The following is a 23,491-nucleotide window of genomic DNA, read 5'->3' as shown; positions in this document are numbered from 1 at the left end:
TAAAATGGGCAAAATTCCTCTAAGGACATAAACTACCAAAGTTCACTCCAGATGAACTGGAGAGCTTTCTAATGAAATTGAATTTGTAGTAAAAAACCTACCCACAAAGAAAGCTCCAGGCCGTGAGGACTTCACTGCCAAATTCTACCAAACACTTAAAGAAGAGATAATACCAATTCTACACAAAAATCTCTCTGAAAACAGGAGACAGAACACTTGCAAATAATTTTAGGAGATGACATTACCCTGAAACCAAAACCAGACAAAATCATTACAAGAAAAGAAAACTACAACAAATATTCCTCATGAATAATAGATGAAAATCCTTAAAAATAATAGCCAATCAAATACAGCAATATAGAAAAGAAATACTACATTTGAGCAGGTGAGGTTTATCCCAGGATACAAGCTAGATCAACACTCATATATCAAAAAATGTGTCGACTTCCAAATACGGCCGAGTTAAGAAACTGGTATCTCCCATTCTCCAAAACAACTTTAAAGTTGGACAAAATTATTTCAAAAAACACTCACATCGGGTTCTAGAAATTAACCAAAAGGAAACAACAACGTGGGAAGCATTCATTCATAAAAAACTGAGAAACTCTGGGTAAAAACAGTGGGAGTCTGTGGCATTTTTACCTAGTTTGCTCCCATCCACCTCGGCACCACCCCCATCTCCCCCATACTGTTAGTGAAATAGTTCTTTTGAAGGGGGCGGGATGGAGTATGACTAGTATAAAAAGAACCTTTACTACTAGAGCAGGCTGACCTGATTTGGGGCGGACAGCTAAAAACCTATGCTCAGAGGCACTATCAGTAAAAGTAGAGAACTCAGTAGGAAATGAAAGGCTGGGTAGCCTTGCCACTCTCTTCCTTTAACCAATGTCAAAATTAAGAATTTATGAGCCAATGCCCTTGATCAACGTTACGTATTTCTAAAAATACTAAAGTTACAACTAAGTTATTTCCAATTTGCAAATAACATAGTTTATAGCATGTTTTTTTGGCCCTGGCATAATTTTAGGCTATGACAGAAAATGACAACAATTACTTTAACTTGAATTAATACCTTAACTGGTTCATGTTCCCCCAGTGAGGAAAACAGATTCCATAAATGCAGGACTAGGGTTATTTCACTTGTCTTCCTGCTCATGCTCTGCATACTGGCTGACTCACCCACCTTTCTGCTCTCATCCTCACAACTGACTTCCAGGATCCTTTCCTGATGCTCCTCCTGTGTATTCCTGCAGCACTCTGTACTTCATTTTTTATCATAGCCTTTATTACACTGTATTATAACTGCTAGGAATTGTTCCTATTTTCCGAATTTTCCGCTAGACCATACCTTACTCAGTTTTGTATCTCTAGGATACTTTCCACTGTCAGACACACAGGAGGTACTGAATGAATGAATGAATACATTTTCAACTATAGTTTTAAAGTTTTAAAAATCTTTCCACAGATTGTAGACCACCCATTTAATGGTCCATGTGTTTTCAATCTTTTAAGCAAAAACAGCCCTTGTTCTTATGAAAACCTATATGAAAGAAATTAAGGTTAAACTGCCCTGGGTAAAAGAGAGGCTAGGAGATGCGGGAGTAGACAGCCCTCAGGGAAGAGTCCTGGGAAGTCCTAGGACTTCACATAACCCAGTTTCAAAACCATAGCATTAATCTAGTACAGAAAGAAGAAAATCACCAATAAAAATAAATTATAGGAAAAAAAGTAGTTTATTTTTTCCATGTTGGTTCTTGTGCTGCTTTTTTAAATTAAATCTTTGATAGCCTCCTGACTTAGGATGTGCTGATTAAAACACCAAAATAAAATAGGCAAAGCAATTATGGACAAGGAGAATCCTTAAAATTATAAGACAGACTTCTCCATTTTATCTTCCCTTCTACTCTAATACCAAAAACAAACAAAAATCTTCTTTAAATAAGACTAACTTGGATTAAATTATCTATAAAGGCTTATAAAAGCCTTTTACAAGTAATGACTTGAAAACTGGGGAGAAAAAAGAATGAGACTATAATACGACCTCCAGTTAAGGCTCTGAAGATGGTGTCTTTACCAGTTACAAAGAAGCTAGAGAAAAATGACTGTATAGACCTTAAAATTCGATCTTTAATCTCTAGAGTTTTCCTGTTTTAAAATTTTAAAATTTTAGTGATATAGAAGGACCAGTAAAATAAGAGATTGTTTTAAGAAACTAATTTTGGAGAACAAAAATCTATATACAATTACATTTACTTTCTATTATATTAAATACATAAAATAATAGGTGAACAGACTTCATCCTAGAATTTCATTTAATAGTGATACTTGAATAACTCAATTTATTCTTAGCCTACTCGATTCTTTTCAAGTCTTTCAAGTTTAAGCAAAAAATGCACTTATGTCATCTGCAATACCAAAAATTTTAGGTGTCAAGTATTTAAGTATGACAGTTCCAAATAACCAAAAACATCCTTGAATAACCTAAAAAAAGAAAACAAAAATAACTTTGATGCTTCATATTCCATAGACATAGGCTAGGAAGAAAAAAATAAATGCTTTAATCATACATGAAAAACATATTACTATCTACAAGAGGAAATGCTAGAAAATGCATCTCATTTTAAAATCAAGCATGTTGCTCAAAATCAAGGGACAGTAACTAAAAATAAAAATATAGTCATACAATCTTATCAAAATTAATATATTTTATAGAAGATTTACACAACCACTGCAGTTAAATTCCCTTTAAAAGTTTCTTATACATGCACTGTTTCTCAGATGAAACATGAGTAATAAATAAAACTGGAATTTTTTAACTGCATACCCAGGATTAACTTTAACTTGTTTCATAAAAAGGGCAATTTGGTACATTAAAATTGAGCCCTAATATACTATAAAACTGTTGGATCCCCTGAATTACACAGATCATTTTCTTAAAAGTAAAACATAAAACCAATGATATATTTTAGAGAAGAAAAAACATAAACATTAAAATAGATTGATTCTTACCCATAAACTAAGTTCAGATACATTTATTATCAGGAAATGTGGTTTCATTGCCAGAATACCCTGAGTAGAGAGAAATAACATAGTATACACAGTTAATACTTATAAACATAAATTCAAGTACCAAAAAATTCTTCTAAATAATAAGATACTCAAGTATCTAAAATTTAGCACACAGTCAACTTTCCACATACCATCCACATGCTCATTTCTATAGTCAGTGACTTCAAGGTATAGCCCTATTATCCAAAGTAAATTAGGTGAAAGCGTGACTTTTTAAAGTTGAAAAAGGAATCACCATATGTAAATGTCTATGACTGATTTGACATATCTGATTTATCTCTGAGCCACGAGGTATATAACATTTTCAGAATTTTGGACAGTAGTCATACAGCCATAAGATTTTCCTTTAGCTAAAAATTACTGACTCTTAGGGTAAACAACAAATGAAATGTTAATGGATCAACTGAATACTTCTCTTGTCAAATCTTAAGTATTTTCAGGTAGTAACGCTCCCAAACTGTATTACCCTTGGGGAGCTAAAACTACTTCAAACATGGCAAAAATATGATTAGAGATCACAACATAAATACTTGAAACCAAATTAAATCTTTTTGGAAGTTTCTGAATACCTGAGAATACAAAATGTGATACAATTCAGGTTTCAAAGTGATTAATTATAAATATATGTAAATGTGTATTTATAGTTAAATATGCACAAACATGCTGTATTCCCTGTTATCATTTATTTTTATACACCAAAATATATGGGATATACATAAATATGCTTAATTCATATCTAAGATGCACCTCAGTGTGAAGCATCTGGCAGCATACCTGACATATAGAACTGAAGAGAAATTTCCTACAAAATGTACTTAAATAAGATTTTATTTATATGTAATATTTGATTCAATGGTTTCCCTGTCCATAGTACCAAGATTCATGTACTTTATCCTAGGTGATAGCAGTACATGACAAAGTACATATGTAAAATATACAACTGAGTACTTTGTCACTTTGACACACAACTGAAGAACTATACTTATTAATCCCAAAGTTATGATTTTTCTTGTTGTTGCTGCTGAAAATATAGCATCATGCTAATTGCTAATTTCTGTAGCTAAGTATACTCAAGGCACAACCTGAAAAGGATGGTGGCCCAGACTCAAAAGAGTCTCAAAAGAGGCATATTTTTGAGAAATGGATTTTTAAATAAATATTATTTGTAAAATAAATGAAAATGGAGGTTTCAAATGTAATGGCTTCTAGAAATTAAGAAACCCCAAATGATCTGAGTAACTTAATTACTCAAGAAGTAGAATACATTCCAATTAAGACAATGCAATATGCTTTTAAAGTCATCGGGAAACTAAAGCACATGCACTTTAAACATAAGGAATAACAAGTTTGCAAAACATTTTAATGGAAACCCACCAAAAAAAAAAGGCAGTCTTTAAATTTCAGAAGACTTTTAGACTTACAAAGTCATCCTGCCAGCCGGGCGCAGTGGCTCACACCTGTAATCCCAGCACTTTGGGAGGCCGAGGTAGGCAGATCACCTGAGGTCGGGAGTTCGAGACCAGCCTGACCAACATGGAGAAACCCTGTCTCTACTAATAATACAAAATTAGCCACGCATGGTGGCATATGCTTGTAATCCCATCTACTCGGAAGGCTGAGACGGGAGAATCGCTTGAACCTGGGAGGCAGAGTGAGCCGAGATTGCGCCATTGCACTCCAGTGTAGGCAATGAGAGCAAAACTCCGTCTTAAAAAAAAAAAAAAACACAACAAAACAAAATAAAAAAAACAAAGTCATCCCGCCAAATGTAGCAGAAAGAATTAGATGACCTTCCATCTATTTGTTCTAATTCTGTAAAATAATCTCTCCATAATCTAAAGCTGTTCTTGGTAGTGATTTAACAATATAAAATTGAATCATCACCTTACTTAAACCTTCTGAATAAGTCTATACAAGTAGACAAGGGGCAAAAAACAAAACAAACCAAAAAAAAAAAAAATAAAACCCCTAAGTAACCAAGGCCCTGATCTTCTGACCACAGTGGAATGAAGAGGGGAGGCTGTTACAAGATTGCAGTTCGAGGAAAGGGGTTCAAAAAGTGGAGCAGGAGTAGGATAAAAATGGAAAGGAGGAAGGGAGAAGAAAGCATAGAAATCTTTCTGAAATGATACTAATTTTTCATTGTTTTTTTTCCTGTTTTAAAAGTGAGTACTTAAACACTATCACATCTAGAATATTCAGTAAGACACTCAAGATGGTTCCTACAGAAAACCCTCATGAATCCTAAGCCAGTGAAGAAGAAATTGTTAAACCATTAGTTTCAAAAACAGCCATATAAGTAAGGAATACTTACCCAAATAATTACCGAAGAATAAGCATAATAACATTGAGTTCCCAAACATCACAACAAAACAAAGTGCAAGAGAAATCTGGAAAAAAATCCAAGAAAAAAATGTAAGTAATGCACATAAAACAAAAAACCTTTGTTTTTTATTGTGAAAATTGTACATGCCCATAATAAACAGAATTCAAACTATTCAAAAGGGACTATAAGATTAAAACAGCCCATTCTCCATCCCACACTTCAAGCTCCCAGAGATAATCATCATCAACAGTTTTCTGTGCATCCTTCTAGACAACATGTATAAATTCTAGTTTATGTATTTTGTTAAACCACAAACGGACACTTACCCCAAAAGCCATACTATTTCTTGCTTTTATTCGTAATATGTTTCAGAGAGCTTTCCATATGCATGCAAGCCAATCTAATACATTCTGCTTAAGAAGTGGAAAAAGTATTCTATTCCATAGATGTACCCTAATTTATTTAACTAGTCCTCCGAATACTGCGAAACACTTAAGAGCTTTCCACTTCTATTTTGTTTTGTTTGGATCTTCCTAATAAAAACACTGCTATGATAGACATCCTTATGTGTATACCTTATGTACATGTCAGTACATTTATGAATAAATTACTAGAAGTGAAACTGATGGATCAAGGATATACACATTTTTAAATTCAATACAAATATTGACAAATTGGCCTACAAAAACTGTGCCACTTCACCTTCCCACCAACTGAGCAGGAAAGTTCCTATGGATATATATTCTGGCAACACTGTATTATTCTTTTAAATATCTGCCAATCCAGTGGAGAAAAAATGTTACCTCATTGTTTCACTTTTCCATTCTTTTAACAGTAGATGAGACACAGCACCTTTTATTCTATTTGCTGGTTATGTTGTCTTGTGTGTATGTGTGAACTGCTTATTCCCACCGCCCATTTGTCTATTGGGCTTTCATTATTTTCCTTAATAGCTCTCTTCATATATTACAGAACATAGCCCCAATATCCAGAATCTACAAGGGACTTAAACAAATTTACAAGAAAAAAACAAACAACTCCATCAAAAAGTGGGCAAAGGATATGAACAGACACTTCTCAAAAGAAGACATTTATGCGGCCAACAAACATATGAAAAAAAAAGCTCATTATCACTGGTCATTAGAGAAATGCAAATCAAAACCACAATGAGATACCATCTCACACCAGTTAGAATGGTGATCATTAAAAAGTCAGGAAACAACAGATGCTGGAGAGGATGTGGAGAAATAGGAACACTTTTACACTGTTGGTGAGAGTGTAAATTAGTTCAACTATTGTGGAAGATAGTGTAAGGATTCCCTCAAGGATCTAGAACCAGTAACAGCATTTGACCCAGCAATCTCATTGCTGGGTATATACACAAAGGATTATAAATCACTCTACTATAAACATACATGCACACATATGTTTATTGCAGCACTATTCACAATAGCAAAGACTTAGAACAAACCCAAATGCCCATCAATGATAGACTGGATAAAGAAAATGTGGCACATATACACCATGGAATACTATGCAGCTATGAAAAGAGGATGAGTTCAAGTCCTTTGCAGGGACATGGATGAAGCTGGAAACCATCATTGTCAGCAAACTAACACAGGAACAGAAAACCAAACACCGCTTGTCCTCACTCATAAGTGTCAGTTGAACAATGAGAACACATGGACACAGGGAGGGGAACATCACATATTGGGGCCTATTGGGGGTGGGGGGCTAGGGGAGGGATAGCATTAGGAGAAATACCTAATGTAGATGACAGGTTGATGGGTGCAGCAAACCACCATGGCACGTGTATACCTATGTAACAAACCTCCACTTGCTGCACATGTATCCCAGAACTTAAAGTATATATATATATACACACACAAAAAGAACATAGCTCCTTATCAAGTAAACATATTGTAAATATTTTTCTCAGTTCATTTTTGACCTTTGTGGTATTTTTTGCATTATGGTTATTTTCTAAATATTTATGTTAGCAAATGTATCTTTCATTTCCTTTAGGTCTTTGGATTTATCTATCATTTAAAAAGGCACTAAAAATAAAATAATCCATATTTTCTTCTAGAAGTTTTATTTTTGATCCATATATATCAATTTCAATGTGAATTTCAGAATCAGCTTAAGTTTCAAAAACTAAAATTTTTATTAAAATTACTTTATTCAGTAACGTATGTTATTTATAGTTATATCTGTTCAACATTGAATCTTTATATCCCAAAGCAATACATGTTCCTTCCATTTCTTTAAATCTTCTTTTACATGCATTAGCAAGTACGGTTTTCTTTCTATAGATCCTGCATATTTTCTTAAGTTTATTCTAAAGCATATTATTTTTCCTGCTGTTGTATCAAGAATCTTCATATTTTCTGATTGTTTGTATATAGAAAAATTATATTAAATATGCATCAATGAATATTTCATTGTTTCTAGTAGCAGTTTATTTGGATTTCTCAAGTATTCAAAACGATATCAACTACAAACAATGATATTTTTACATCTTCCTTTGAATTATTTTTTAGTCAACTGTATTAGCTGATATTTCTGCAACAATGTTAAGTAATAAGTGAGGCAGTAGGCATATTTATCATGCTTCTGGCATTAAGGGAAATAGGAAATTGTTCTATTGCTTCATCATTTTATGTGATACTAGTTTTTGTTTTGAGGTGTGGGTATCTTAAATTTCAATGAAATATCCATCTATTTTTACTTGATTATGGTCTTAAATACCAAAAATAGATGTTGACTTTTATCAAATACCTTTACAGTATCAAAGGTATTATTATATTATGGATTTTTTTTTTTTTTTTTGAGACAGAGTCTCGCTCTGTCGCCCAGGCTGGAGTGCAGTGGCACAATCTTGGCTCACCGCAAGCTCCGCCTCCTGGGTTCACACCATTCTCCTGCCTCAGCCTCCCAAGTAGCTGGGACTACAGGTGCCCACCACCACACCCAGCTAATTTTTTGTACTTCTAGTAGAGACAGGGTTTCACTGTGTTAGCCAGGATTGTCTCGATCTCCTGACCTTGTGATCCGCCTGCCTGGGCCTCCCAAAGTGCTGGGATTACAGGCGTGAGCCACCGTGCCCAGCCTATTATGGATTTTTTTAAACTTCTCAATGTGATAAATCATATTAATAGAATTTCTAATATCAACACATTCCTGAATTCCCAGAATAAGGCACTTAGATACAAATTTAACTATGTAAAAAATCTATCTGCGCAAAACTACAAAACTTCAATGAAAGTAATCAAAGAACTTTATAAATACATGAAGTTATTCCATGTACAGGAAGATTCCATATTGTCAAGATGCCAGTTCTTCCCAACTTGATCTATAGATTCAGCACAATCCCAATCATGAGCCTAGGAAATTGTCAATAAAGTGATTCTGAAGTCTATATGGAGATATAAACAACCCAGTATAGAGCCAACTCAATACTGAAGAAGAGCAAAGTCAGAGAACTGACACTACCCCACTTCAAGACTTACTATAAAGCTACTGTAATCAAGACAGTGTGGTATTTGTGAAAGAAGACATGAACAGATCAAGGGAACAAAATATAGAGCCCAGAAATAGACTCACATATATAGTCAACTGATATTTGACAAAGGAGCAAAGGCAATACAGTGGAGCAAAAATAGTCCTTTCAACAAATGGTGCTGGAACAACTAGAGATCCACATACAAAAAAATAAATCTAGACATAGACTTTACACCCTTCATGAAAATTAACTCAAAACAGACAACAGATCCAAAAGCACACTGCAAAACTATAAAGCTCCTAGAAGATAACATTGGAGGAAACCTAGATGACCTTAGGTATGGTGATGACTTCTTAAACAAAAAGGTACAATTTATGAAAGAAATGATTGATAAGCTGAACTTCATTAAAATCAAAAACTTCTGCTCTGTGAAAGACAGGACAATGATTGAGAGAAGGTATCTGCAAAAGACACATCTGATAAGGGACTGTTATCAAAAATATACAAAGAATTCTTAAAACTCGACAATAAGAAAATGAACAACCCAAGGAAAAATAAGCAAAAGATCTTAATAGACACTTCACCAAAAAAGATACACAGATGGCAAAAGAAAAGCATATTAAAAGATGTTCAACCAAATTAAAACAATGAGATACCATTACACATCTATTAAACTGGCCAAAATCCACCATGACATCACCAAATGCTGACAAGGATGTGAAGCAGCAGGAACTCTCATTTATTGCTGGAGGTAATGCAAAATGGTATGGCCACTTTGGAAGACAGTTTGGCAATTTCCTAAAAACTAAGCATACTCTCACCATACCATCCAAATATCACTTTCCTTGGTATTTACTCAAATGAACTGAAACATCCATGTAAAAACCTGCATAAAGATGTTTACGGCAGCTTTATTCATAATTGCCCAAACTTGGAGTTAACCAACAAGTTCTTCAATAGGGGAATAAATAAACAGTGGTACATCCATATAATGTTAATAAAATGTTAATAATAATCAAGATCGAAATGAGCTATCAAGCCATGAAAAGACTTGGAGGAAACTTATTTGCTTTTTACTAAGTGAAAGAAGCCAATATGAAAAGGCTACATACTGTACGGTTCCAAACACATGACACTATACAAAAGGCAAAACTATGGAAACAGTAATAAGATCAGTGGTTGCCATGGGTTGGGAGAAGGAGGGATGAATAGGTGGAGCACAGAGGAACTTTATGGCTGTGAAACTGTTCTACAAGATACTACATGGTTGACACATGTCATTATACATTTGTCAAAATCCAGGCCAATTGTGGTGGCTCACATCTGCAATCCTAGCACTTTGGGAGGCCAAGGCAGAAGGATCCCTTGAGCCCAGGAGATCAAGGCTGTGGTGAGCCATGTTTGCACCACTGAACTCCAGCCTGGGCAACAGAGCAAGACCCTGTCTCAAAAAACAAAACAAAACACAACAACCACCCATAGAAAAGTGAGGCCTAACGTAAACTACAGACTTTGGGTGATTCTGATGTGTGATGTAGGTTTATCAATTGTAACAAATGTACCACTCTGGTGCGGGATGTCAATAGAGGGGTATGTTGTGCATGGTTGGGAGCGGGGGTATATGGGAACTCTGTACTTTCTGCTTAATTTTGCTATAAACCTGGCTGGGTGTGGAGGCTCATGCCTGTAATCTCAGCACTTTGGGAGGCCGAGGTGGGCAGATCACATGAGGTCAGGAGTTCGAGACCAGCCTGGCCAACATGGTGAAACCCCATCTCTATTAAAAATACAAAAATTAGCTGAGTGTGGTGGCACGTGCCTCTAATCCCAGCTACTTGGAAGGCTGAGGCAGGAGAATCACTTGAACCCAGGAGGCAGAGGTTGCAGTGAACCGAGATCGTGCCACTGCACTCCAGCCTGGGTGACAGAGCGAGATCCGTCTCAAAAAAAAAAAAAATTTGCTATAAACCTAAAACTTCTCTGAAAAATAAAGATTTTTAATTAAGAAACAAAAACTGCAGTGATATATCACCTTATACCTATTAGGATGGCTACCATCACAAGAGCAGAAAATAAATGTTGGTGATTACATGGAGAAAACAGAACCTTGTGCACTGTTTATAGGAAGGTAAAATATACCGCTACTATGGAAAAGTTTGGCAGTTCCTTAAAAAACAGATTTACCATATGATCAATCCAGCAATTCCACTTCTGGGTACATACTCAAAATAACTGAAAACAAGATCTCAATAAATATTTGTTCATAGCAGCATTATTTACCATAGCTGAAACACTGAAGTAACCCAAGTATCCGTGGACAGACTGAATAGATAAGCAAAATCGTGTGTGTGTGTGTGTGTGTGTGTGTGTGTGTGTGTACACACAATGGAATCCAAGTATCCATGGACAGGCTGAATGGATAAGCAAAATCTAGTGTGTGTGTGTGTGTGTGTGTACACACAATGGAATCCAAGTATCCATGGACAGATCCAATGGATAAGCAAAATCGTGTGTGTGTGTACACACAATGGACTATTATTTACCTTTAAAAGGAAGGAAATTCTGACATGCTTCAACATAGAAGAAACTTGGAGACAGTAGGCTAATTGAAATAGGCCAGTTACAAAAAGACAAATACTGTATGATTTCACTCACATAACATACATAAAGTAGTCAAAATCACAAAGACAGAAAGTAGAATGGTGGTTTCCAGGAGCTGGGAAGGTGGAAGAATAAGGACTTTAATGGGTATAGAGTATCAGTTTTGCAAGACGAAAAATGTTCTGGAAATAGATGGTGGTGATGGTTGTAAAACAATGTGAATGTACTTAATATCACTGAATTGTATAATTAAAAATGCTTAAGGTGGTAAATTTTAAGTTACATGTATTTTACCACAATAAATAATGGAAAAATAATTTTTTGGAAATAATTTTATCTATTTTTTTATAAGAATTTAGGAATTTATAAAACGATAATGGAAGAAGATAGAAAATAGTAAGTCATGTTGAATTGATCCCTTTACCATTATGTAATGGCCTTCTTTGTCTCTTTTGATCTTTGTTGGTTTAAAGTCTCTTTTATCAGAGACTAGGATTGCAACCCCTGCCTTTTCCTGTTTTCCATTTGCTTGGCAGATCTTCCTCCATCCTTTTATTTTGAGCCTATGTGTGTCTCTGCACGTGAGATGGGTTTCCTGAATACAGCACACTGATGGGTCTTGACTCTTTACCCAATTTGCCAGTCTGTGTCTTTTAATTGGAGCATTTAGTCCATTTACATTTAAAGTTAATATTGTTATGTGTGAATTTGATCCTGTCATTATGATGTTAGTTGGTTATTTTGCTTGTTACTTGATGCAGTTTCTTCCTAGCCTCGATGGTCTTTACAATTTGGCATGATTTTGCAGCGGCTGGTACCGGTTGTTCCTTTCCATGTTTAGCGCTTCCTTCAAGAGCTCTTTTAGGTCAGGCCTGGTGGTGACAAAATCTCTCAGCATTTGCTTCTCTGTAAAGTATTTTATTTCTCCTTCACTTATGAAGCTTAGTTTGGCTGGATATGAAATTCTGGGTTGAAAATTCTTTTCTTTAAGAATGTTGAATATTGGTCCCCACTCTCTTCTGGCTTGTAGAGTTTCTGCCGAGAGACCCGCTGTTAGTCTGATGGGCTTCCCTTTGTGGGTAACCCGACCTTTCTCTCTGGCCGCCCTTAACATTTTTTCCTTCATTTCAACTTTGGTGAATCTTACAATTATGTGTCTTGGAGTTGCTCTTCTCAAGGAGTATCTTTGTGGCATTCTCTGTATTTCCTGAATCTGAATGCTGGCCTGCCTTGCTAGATTGGGGAAGTTCTCCTGGATAATATCCTGCAGAGTGTTTTCCAACTTGGTTCCATTCTCCCCGTCACTTTCAGGTACACCAATCAGACGTAGATTTGGTCTTTCCACATAGTCCCATATTTCTTGGAGGCTTTGTTTGTTTCTTTTTATTCTTTTTTCTCTAAACTTCCCTTCTGGCTTCATTTCATTCATTTCATCTTCCATCACTGATACCCTTTCTTCCAGCTGATCGCATCGGCTCCTGAGGCTTCTGCATTCTTCACGTACTTCTCGAGCCTTGGTTTTCAGCTCCATCAGCTCCTTGAAGCACTTCTCTGTATTGGTTATTCTAGTTATACATTCGCCTAAATTTTTTTTCAAAGTTTTCAACTTCTTTGCCTTTGGTTTGAATTTCCTCCTGTAGCTCGGAGTAGTTTGATCATCTGAAGCCTTCTTCTCTCAACTCGTCAAAGTCATTCTCCATCCAGTTTGGTCTGTTGCTGGTGAGGAGCTGCGTTCCTTTGGAGGAGGAGAGGCGCTCTGCTTTTTAGAGTTTCCAGTTTTTCTGCTCTGTTTTTTCCCCCATCTTTGTGGTTTTATCTACTTTTGGTCTTTGATGATGGTGATGTACAGATGGGTTTTTGGTGTGGATGTCCTTTCTGTTTGTTAGTTTTCCTTCTAACAGACAGGACCCTCAGCTGCAGGTCTGTTGGAGTTTGCTAGAGGTCCACTCCAGACCCTGTTTGCCTGGGTCCAGCAGCGGTGGCTGCAGAACAGCGGATTTTTGTGAACCGCGAACGCTGCTGTCTGATCGTTCCTCTGGAAGTTTTGTCTCAGAGGAATACCGGGCCATGTGAGGTGTCAGTCTGCCCCAACTGGGGGGTGCCTCCCAGTTAGGCTGCTCGGGGGTCAGCGGTCAGGGACCCACTTGAAGAGGCAGTCTGCCCCTTTTCAGATCTCAAGCTGCGTGCTGGGAGAACCACTGCTCTCTTCAAAGCTGTCAGACAGGGACATTTAAATCTGCAGAGGTTACTGCTGTCTTTTTGTTTGTCTCTACCCTGCCCCCAGAAGTGGAGCCTACAGAGGCAAGCAGGCCTCCTTGAGCTGTGGTGGGCTCCACCCAGTTCAAGCTTCCCGGCTGCTTTGTTTACCTAAGCAAGCCTAGGCAATGGCGGGCACCCCTCCCCGAGTCTCGCTGCTGCCTTGCGGTTTGATCTCAGACTGCTGTGCTAACAATCAGCGAGACTCCGTGGGCGTAGGACCCTCTGAGCCAGGTGCGGGATATAATCTCCTGGTGCGCCATTTTTTAAGCCTGTCGGAAAAGCGCAGTATTGGGGTGGGAGTGACCCGATTTTCCAGGCGCCATCTGTCACCCCTTTCTTTGACTAGGAAAGGGAACTCCCTGACCCCTTGCGCTTCCTAAGTGAGGCAATGCCTCGCCCTGCTTCGGCTCGTGCACGGTGTGCTGCACCCACTGTCCTGCGCCCACTGTCTGGCACACCCTAGTGAGATGAACCCGGTACCACAGATGGAAATGCAGAAATAAATTTCTCGACACATACACCCTCCCAAGACTAAACCAGGAAGAAGTTGAATCTCTGAATAGACCAATAACAGGCTCTGAAATTGTGGCAATAATCAATAGCTTACCAACCAAAAAGAGTCCAGGACGAGACGGATTCACAGCCGAATTCTACCAGAGATACGAGGAGTAACTGGTACCATTCCTTCTGAAACTATTCCAATCAATAGAAAAAGAGGGAATCCTCTCTAACTCATTTTACGAGGCCTGCATCATCCTGATACCAAAGCCGGGCAGAGACACAACCAAAAAAGAGAATTTTAGACCAATATCCTTGATGAACATTGATGCAAAAATCCTCAATAAAATACTGGCAAACCGAATCCAGAAGCACATCAAAAAGCTTATCCACCATGATCAAGTGGGCTTCATCCCTGGGATGCAAGGCTGGTTCAATATACGCAAATCAATAAATGTAATCCAGCATATAAACAGAACCAAAGACAAAAACCACATGATTATCTCAATAGATGCAGAAAAGGCCTTTGACAAAATTCAACAACCCTTCATGCTAAAAACTCTCAATAAATTAGGTATTGATGGGACATATCTCAAAATAATAAGAGCTATCTATGACAAACCCACAGCCAATATCATACTGAATGGGCAAAAACTGGAAGCATTCCCTTTGAAAACTGGCACAAGACAGGGATGCCCTCTCTCACCACTTCTATTCAACATAGTGTTGGAAGTTCTGGCCAGGGCAATTAGGCAGGAGAAGGAAATCAAGGGTATTCAAATAGGAAAAGAGGAAGTCAAATTGTCCCTGTTTGCAGATGACATCATTGTATATCTAGAAAACCCCATTGTCTCAGCCCAAAATCTCCTTAAGCTGATAAGCAACTTCAGCAAAGTCTCAGGATACAAAATCAATGTACAAAAATCACAAGCATTCTTATACACCAATAACAGACAAACAGAGAGCCAAATCATGAGTGAATTCCCACTTACAATTGCTTCAAAGAGAATAAAATTCCTAGGAATCCAGCTTATAAGGGATGTGAAGGACCTCTTCAAGGAGAACTACAAACCACTGCTCAATGAAATCAAAGAGGATACAAACAAATGGAAGAACATTCCATGCTCATGGGTAGGAAGAATCAATATCGTGAAAATGGCCATACTGCCCAAGGTAATTTATAGATTCAATGCCATCCCCATCAAGCTACCAACTACTTTCTTCACAGAATTGGAAAAAACTACTTTAAAGTTCATATGGAACCAAAAAAGAACCCGCATCACCAAGTCAATCCTAAGCCAAAAGAACAAAGCTGGAGGCATCATGCTACCTGACTTCAAACTATACTACAAGGCTACAGTAACCAAAACAGCATGGTACTGGTACCAAAACAGAGATATAGATCAATGGAACAGAACAGAGCCCTCAGAAATAATGCTGCATATCTACAACTATCTGATCTTTGACAAACCTGACAAAAACAAGCAATGCGGAAAGGATTCCCTATTTAATAAATGGTGCTGGGTAAACTGGCTAGCCATATGTAGAAAGCTGAAACTGGATCCCTTCCTTACACCTTATACAAAAATTAATTCAAGATGGATTAAAGACTTAAACGTTAGACCGAAAACCATAAAAACCCTAGAAGAAAACCTAGGCATTACCATTCAGGACACAGGCATGGGCAAGGACTTCATGTCTAAAACACCAAAAGCAATGGCAACAAAAGCCAAAATTGACAAATGGGATCTAATTAAACTAAAGAGCTTCTGCACAGCAAAAGAAACTACCATCAGAGTGAACAGGCAACCTACAAAATGGGAGAAAATTTTCACAACCTACTCATCTGACAAAGGGCTAATATCCAGAATCTACAATGAACTCAAACAAATTTACAAGAAAAAAACAAACAACCCCATCAAAAAGTGGGCAAAGGACATGAACAGACACTTCTCAAAAGAAGACATTTGTGCAGCCAAAAAACACATGAAAAAATGCTCACCATCACTGGCCATCAGAGAAATGCAAATCAAAACCACAATGAGATACCATCTCACACCAGTTAGAATGGCAATCATTAAAAAGTCAGGAAACAACAGGTGCTGGAGAGGATGTGGAGAAATAGGAACACTTTTACACTGTTGGTGGGACTGTAAACTAGTTCAACCAATGTGGAAGTCAGTGTGGCGATTCCTCAGGGATCTAGAACTAGAAATACCATTTGACCCAGCCATCCCATTACTGGGTATATACCCAAAGGACTATAAATCATGCTGCTATAAAGACACATGCACACGTATGTTTATTGTGGCACTATTCACAATAGCAAAGACTTGGAACCGACCCAAATGTCCAACAATGATAGACTGGATTAAGAAAATGTGGCACATATACATCATGGAATACTATGCAGCCATAAGAAATGATGAGTTCATGTCCTTTGTAGGGACATGGATGAAATTGGAAATCATCATTCTCAGTAAACTATCACAAGAACAAAAAACCAAACACCGCATATTCTCACTCATAGGTAGGAACTGAACAATGAGAACACATGGACACAGGAAGGGCAACATCACACTCTGGGGACTGTTGTAGGGTGAGGGGAGGGGAGAGGGATAGCTTTAGGAGATATACCCTAAGCTAAATGACGAGTTAATGGGTGCAGCACACCAGCACGGCACATGTATATATATGTAACTAACCTGCACATTGTGCACATGTACCCTAAAACTTAAAGTATAATAAAAAATAAATAAATAAATAAATATTTTAAACTCTAAAAAGTAAAATAAAATAAGAAAATAGTAAGTCATATAATAAAGTATGTATCATTTACCCAAGGTAGGTTTTACTACAAACTACGCTGTGTAATTTTATAATTTTATAACTATAACTTTGAGTCAAGGCCCTCAGCCATAGTTACCTATGTGACCAGCCAACTCTGAAGGCTTAATATTTAATCTGATTTATACTATAAAATAAAAAACCATTTTAAATAGTTTGGGAAAAAATAAGCCACGTCTAAAAAATACATAATTACTGTCTAACATATTCATGAACAAGGATGTAAAAATCCTATCAAAATGACAGCAAACTGAATCCAGCGACATGCAAAAATTGTGTTTAGCCCAGAAAAGCAAGTTTATTTAATGCTAGAAAATTAATTAATGTTAATTCATTATAGTAACAGATTAAAGAGGGGGAAATACACAGAATCATGTAAACAGATGTAGGAAAGCATTTCATGAAACTTACATTTATTAATTTCTTTTTAAAAGTGCTCAAGAAATGATGAGGATATCTTAAAAGGAAAGAGAAGTCAGCTTGAATAGTTGGACAAGTGTGGAACAATTTGAGCATCAACATAAATAACAAAAATAATGGATTACACTGCACTGACTAAAATAGATGTCGTTTTCTTTTGGACACAAGACAAACTGGTAAAAGATTTGAATAGGAATTTACAACAGTGGAAACATGAAGGGCGTATAAACAAACCAAAAGCTGCTCAGCTTCATTATGAATCAGAGAAAATGCAAATTATGGTTACAAGATACCATTTTACACGAACCAGATTGATAAAATAAAAAAGGATGCAGAATAACATAAGCTGCTATATATTGCTGTTGGAAGTAGTCCAATCATTTTAGAAAAACAATTTGGTATTTACAAAGTTGAACATGTACATAATTTACCACCCAACAAGTTTACTACTAGGTAAACACCCTAGAGAAACTCTCAACATAGGTGCCCTAGGAGATATGTGAAGAATGTACAGCATTATTTATAACTAAAATAAGAAGTTGGGGGGAGAGGAGAGAACCTAAATGTCCTTCAACAAGAAAATGAATAAATGAATTATGCTTTATTTATATGATGGAAAATATAAAGCAGTGAAAATATTTGAATTCCTAGTTACCTATAAGTAGCAGAAATCTGAGTGAAAAAATAGTACTTATAAAATGCCATTTGTATAAACCTTACAAAGAATGTGAACATTTAATAATAAAAATGTATACTATTTAGTAATCCACATATGGTAAAGTTATAAAGAAAAGCAAATAGATTATGATTCAAAAAGTCAGAATAGTGGTTACCTCTAGGAGCAGTGAGGGGATGAGCTCAGGGCATACAGGACTTAAAAGTAACGATAAGGTTCTATTTTCCATTTGTAGAGCAGCTCCTGGTTGTTTATTTTATGACTGTGTTTATAACTTCCTCGCACATTATAAATGTTCTTTTATATGTATAAATTATTAGGAAAATGAAAATGGGATATTATGACAGCTGTAAAGTTATCAGGAAAAGAAAACATCAATATAAAAACTAATGAGAGAGAAGACAAATGTTTGTTTTTAAAGGATAACCATTCAAGAACATCAACCAATTGGCTTTAGGGTCTTTCTTCTAGCTGTTCCACCAACCTAGGGATCAGTTTCTTTGATATCTACTTGGCTAACTCCTTCTCCTTCTTCCAATCTTTGTTCTACTCCCCCTTTTCAAGAAGACCTGCCCTGACCACCTCATTTGATTTTTCCATCTCCTACCCCCTGATCTTGGTGCTCCTGATCTGCCTTACCCTTACCTTTTCTTTCTTCTAAAATCTTTTTTTTTGTATTTTTTTATAGAGATGGGGTCTCACCCAGGCTGGTCTTAAACTCCTGGGCTCAAATGTCCTCTTGCCTCAGCCTCCCCAGGCCACCATGCCTGGCCTAAAATCCTTATCACCTTCTAACACCCTACAAAATTTACCCATTTACTATGTTTATTATTTATCTTCTGTCTTCCCTCCTTCCCCCACTCTGTTAGAATGCAGTAATATGAATGCTGGTGTATTCCACATGCCTGGATAGTTGACACTCAGTAAATTAACTTTTTTTCTTTTTTGTAGAGACATGGTCTTGCTACGTTGCCCAGGCTGGAGTGCAGTGGTGTGATCATAGCTCACTGCAGTCTCAACCTCCCGGGCTAATGCATTCCTCCCACATCAGCTTCCTAAATAGCTAGTACTACAGGCATGCGTTACCATGCTAGGCTAATTTTATTTTATTTTTGTAGAGATGAGGTCTGGCTCTGTTGTCCAGGCTGGTTTCAAACTTCTGGCCTCAAGTGAACCCCACCTTGGCCTCTCAAAAGTGTTGGGATTACAGGCATAAGCCACCATGTCGGGCCCTTCTACTTCATTTTAACAGACAGCTCCTGGATAATATATCAGTCCCATGTTTCCGTTTCATAAATTATTTCTTTTACTGATAATGCATAAGTTGGGAACAACTTCAATCAGATAATATGACCCAAATTAAATTTTTGTGAGTGGTCTATCAAAACGAGGTCTGTTGATTATATCACAATGTTTGAACAACATTTGTTTTAGTTATGAAATTGTTACAACTAGTTTCAACCATGAACAAATCAAATATTAATCAGGAGTTTAAGGGCAAACGAAATGGAAAAGAACAATAAAAAAATTATTACCATGTGTATATAAATGATCTTCCATAATTTACATATATCAATGTACCCGACAACATACACTGCAAATAATGATGCAACCTGAAATTTAAAAAGAAATTAGAAGTAAAAAAGATAAAATGAATAGCTACAAGAATGAAGAATATATTTCTTGTTGTTTCAACTGATTTATATCTACACACAGAGTGAGTTCTTTTGTTTTCCTTTTATCTGCCAATTTATTATTAAATATAGTCAATATATTAGTATAGAAAATATTGGTTGATTTTTCTCCCTGACACACAGCTCTCTCAATCATGTGAATTGTCTACTTTGTTGATTGTCCAAAACAATACTCATTTTAATTTCAGGTCAACCCTACTGTCAACACGTACAATTAAAAAGTGCCTTGTCCAATCAAAAAAGATGAAAATGTAATTATGACAACTAATACATAATTGGGGGAGGTACATTAAACTGAAAAATAATTAAGCAATGCATGTGTGCATAAAAATACATTAATTTCTGCTTGCTAGTCACTCTTTACAAGTATCTCCATTAGCGTTCTTTCATTAATACAAATATTCAAGAGTCAGTTATAATCAAATTTATCAATTTCAGATTAAGAGTACTTTCGATGCAAAGGTATTTTTAACTTTCTTTTCCATTTGGAAGAAAATTGTATGTTATATATCAATAATTCTAAGAGTACTGGAATTATTTAGATGAATAGATTAAATAATGATACAGTATCTCTTACATAGAGGTAATATGTCAGACAATGCCTCTACACCCTTCCTCATAGAGAAAGCAATTCAAATTAAATTCTTCCTGTCCTACTACAAAAGCATAGCATAAACAGATTGCAAAATAGCTGAATACTTGAACATATAACTTAAGTTTCATTCATCAAGTTTTTTATCTCTAAATCGATCTACAACAAATTTTTCCATTAGTGAGAAAAACAACAAAGTTTCCCTTTATTCAGAGTTACCCATGGAGAACACTGCATTTCTTAGGGTGCCTGATATGACATAACAACTGTGGGGAAGTGTGTGTTATTATTCAACATAAGCCCCACAGGGAGGCAAAATACCTCCCCTGACTCTCACCTCCACAAAGAAGCAGGCAGTCTCCACTATCAGGAAGCAATGAGAATGCTCCCTTTTCACCCCAAGGGCTAAGCAACACACAGTATATTTACAGGGTAGAATTTTAAAGAGAGAAACTCAGAGACAATTTTAAACCACAAACTGATTGAAAATGTCATCAAACTAAGTTAGACAAAGGAGTCTACAAGACGAGATCAAAGTAAAAAGTAAGTACAAATAGAGCCTATTTTAAAAAATAATGATAAAACCAACTAACATTACTGTGACCTACTAAGTACCAGGTACTGTATTAAGAACCATATACATTACTTCATCTGGTCCTATCCGCAACCAATAAAGTAGGTTCTTTTATTATCTCTATTTCAGAAATGAGAAAACCTAAACAAAGAAAAGTTAACTATTTTATCCAAGTTAACAGGCTACTGAATAGAATTAGGACTCAAATCCAAGTCTAACTTCGTTTCTCAAGCAAGACGTTCTAAAAAATATTAAAAAGCAGCCAGGCGCGGTGGCTCACGCCTGTAATCCCAGCACTTTGGGAGGCTGAAGCAGGCGGATCACGAGGTCAGGAGATCGAGACCATCCTAGCTAACAAGGTGAAACCCCGTCTCTACTAAAAATACAAATAATTAGCCAGGCGTGGTGGCACTCGCCTGTAGTCCCAGCTACTTGGGAGGCTGAGGCAGGAGAATCGCTTGAACCCAAGAGGTGGGGGTTGCAGTGAGCCGAGACTGCGCCACTGCACTCAAGCCTGGGCAACAGAGCAAGACTCTGTCTCAGAGGAAAAAAAAAAAAAAAAAAGCAACTCTTCAACTGCTTTATACAAATATACCAGTACAATAAAAAAAATAGTAGGCAGGGAAAAAAAAATGAGTATGTAACTTACTCCATCTCTCAACAAACTACCTCCATTTATAGTGGGCAAGAGTACATGGAAAGGCAATAGATAAATTTCCAGACTGGTAGAGAGAATTTTATAAAAGATGAACTGGTTAGCTATTTATCCTGTAATCCTATGTGTCTTTATTCTACGTGCAAGAATGTACACAACTATTCATAAAAGAAACATTTTACGTTAAGAGAAATACTATTGTTAACTTAAGAGAAATACTTAAAGTTACAGCACTAGTCCTCTTTTAAGCACATTAACAATACTGAATAACAAAGATAAGCATTCTTACAAATTTGAGTTCAATAAATGCATTATGTTAGGAAGTAAATAATTAACAATCATTTATAAATAATTCTACATATTTCTCTACCCTGAACTTTCTTTTGTTCAACATTTCTAAAAAATGTTTTAGAAAAACATTTTTCCTGTTCCTGTTTTAGAAAAACATTTTTCCTGTTCCTGTTTTAGAAAAACATTTTTCCTAGAAAATGCTTTAGAAAAACATTTTTCCTAGAAAATGTTTTAGGACTTAGAATCATAGAACATCTCAGTTATAATTTTATGCAAATAAGTTCATAGTCAAACATGCTAAGCTTAAAACAGCTTAAAATATAATCACCTCACCTGAGTAAGAAGTACAAATTGAGCAAACTGGCAAGGAAGCATGAAAAATACATTGGAAATGCAGAGTGCAATCAAACTTCCTCTATAAAGTTTTGTAGCCCTTGAAAAGATAAAATAAGTATTAGTAAGTTTAAACACGAAATAGTCTAGCATGGCTCCAAACTGCTGCAAATTAGAATCTCTAAATGTATATGATCTGGTTATAATACAACCTAAACATAAAATGAACCAATGGGTTAGAAATTATACCTCCTGATACTCAATTACAACAATTTTCTTTGAAAGGTAAATACCCATTATTGCTAGCAATAACACAGAGAGAAGGAGGGTGGCTGGGTCAGTATATCCATGAACATTTTTTTCAAATTATATTTTGGTGAATCCATGACTGAATATTTAAAAATACTGATTCAACAGATTCATTAGTTAGAAAGGCAGAAGATGCCTATGAAAAGATGATAGCAGCATATTCTAAGTGCTAAGTATTATGCAGACAACTACTGCAAGAATGCAGAATAAGAGCTAAGCAGCTGAGAGAGATTTTATAAGCATGTGAGATAAAAAGTTGGGTCTGGCACAGGTAGGAGAACACAGAAAAGTTAAGTGGAGGAAAAGATATGGGGGCCACTCTGAAGCAATCTTTAGAGATCTCATTTTGGTACTGATGTGTAATTTAGGAGATTTTTAGGAGGGTAAGATGATTTTATCCTCTAAATCTGCGAGCCAACGCAAAGCCCCCACACATGTCCATCTTCACAGAAATGGAGTGTGCATGTTAATATACTGAGGTGATGAAGTGTATGCAGCTCGGATACAGTAAAGACATCCTGGTTAGATAAACCTACCTGGAGCATAGAGCACCATTATGAAATGCCTTTCTTCACTTCCCCAAGTATCCCTTCTCCAAAGGACATCCCTCTCTGCTATTTTAATCCAACAAAAGTACTTTTAAACTCCAGATAACCTTTTAATGAGTTATGAAATCAACTTATGGAATAAAATTCAGCATTTAAAAATGGAGATCAGCAGAGTGAAACAGAATATATATGACTATATCCTACTTACGAGGGGTTCTATTCTGTGAAACTTTTGTTTCAGTTGTATGCATACATGTATGTGTATACTAAGCCACAGTGTAAAACATATTTCTT

The 23,491-nt window shown here is 36.3% G+C and overlaps 1 pseudogene; it reads right to left on the bottom strand.

Moving 5' to 3' along the window:
* Window positions 1–2,330: 2,330 nt before the first annotated feature.
* LOC112134268 (protein C-mannosyl-transferase DPY19L1-like) overlaps window positions 2,331–23,491 on the bottom strand; it is a 78,084-nt pseudogene continuing 56,923 nt past the window's right edge.

The sequence above is a fragment of the Pongo abelii genome, chromosome 6 (genome assembly GCF_028885655.2).
Source record: "Pongo abelii isolate AG06213 chromosome 6, NHGRI_mPonAbe1-v2.0_pri, whole genome shotgun sequence".
NCBI classification, from domain to species: Eukaryota; Metazoa; Chordata; class Mammalia; order Primates; family Hominidae; genus Pongo; species Pongo abelii.
Note: the sequence above shows the minus strand (reverse complement) of the source record. Positions and strands in the feature narration are given on the sequence as shown.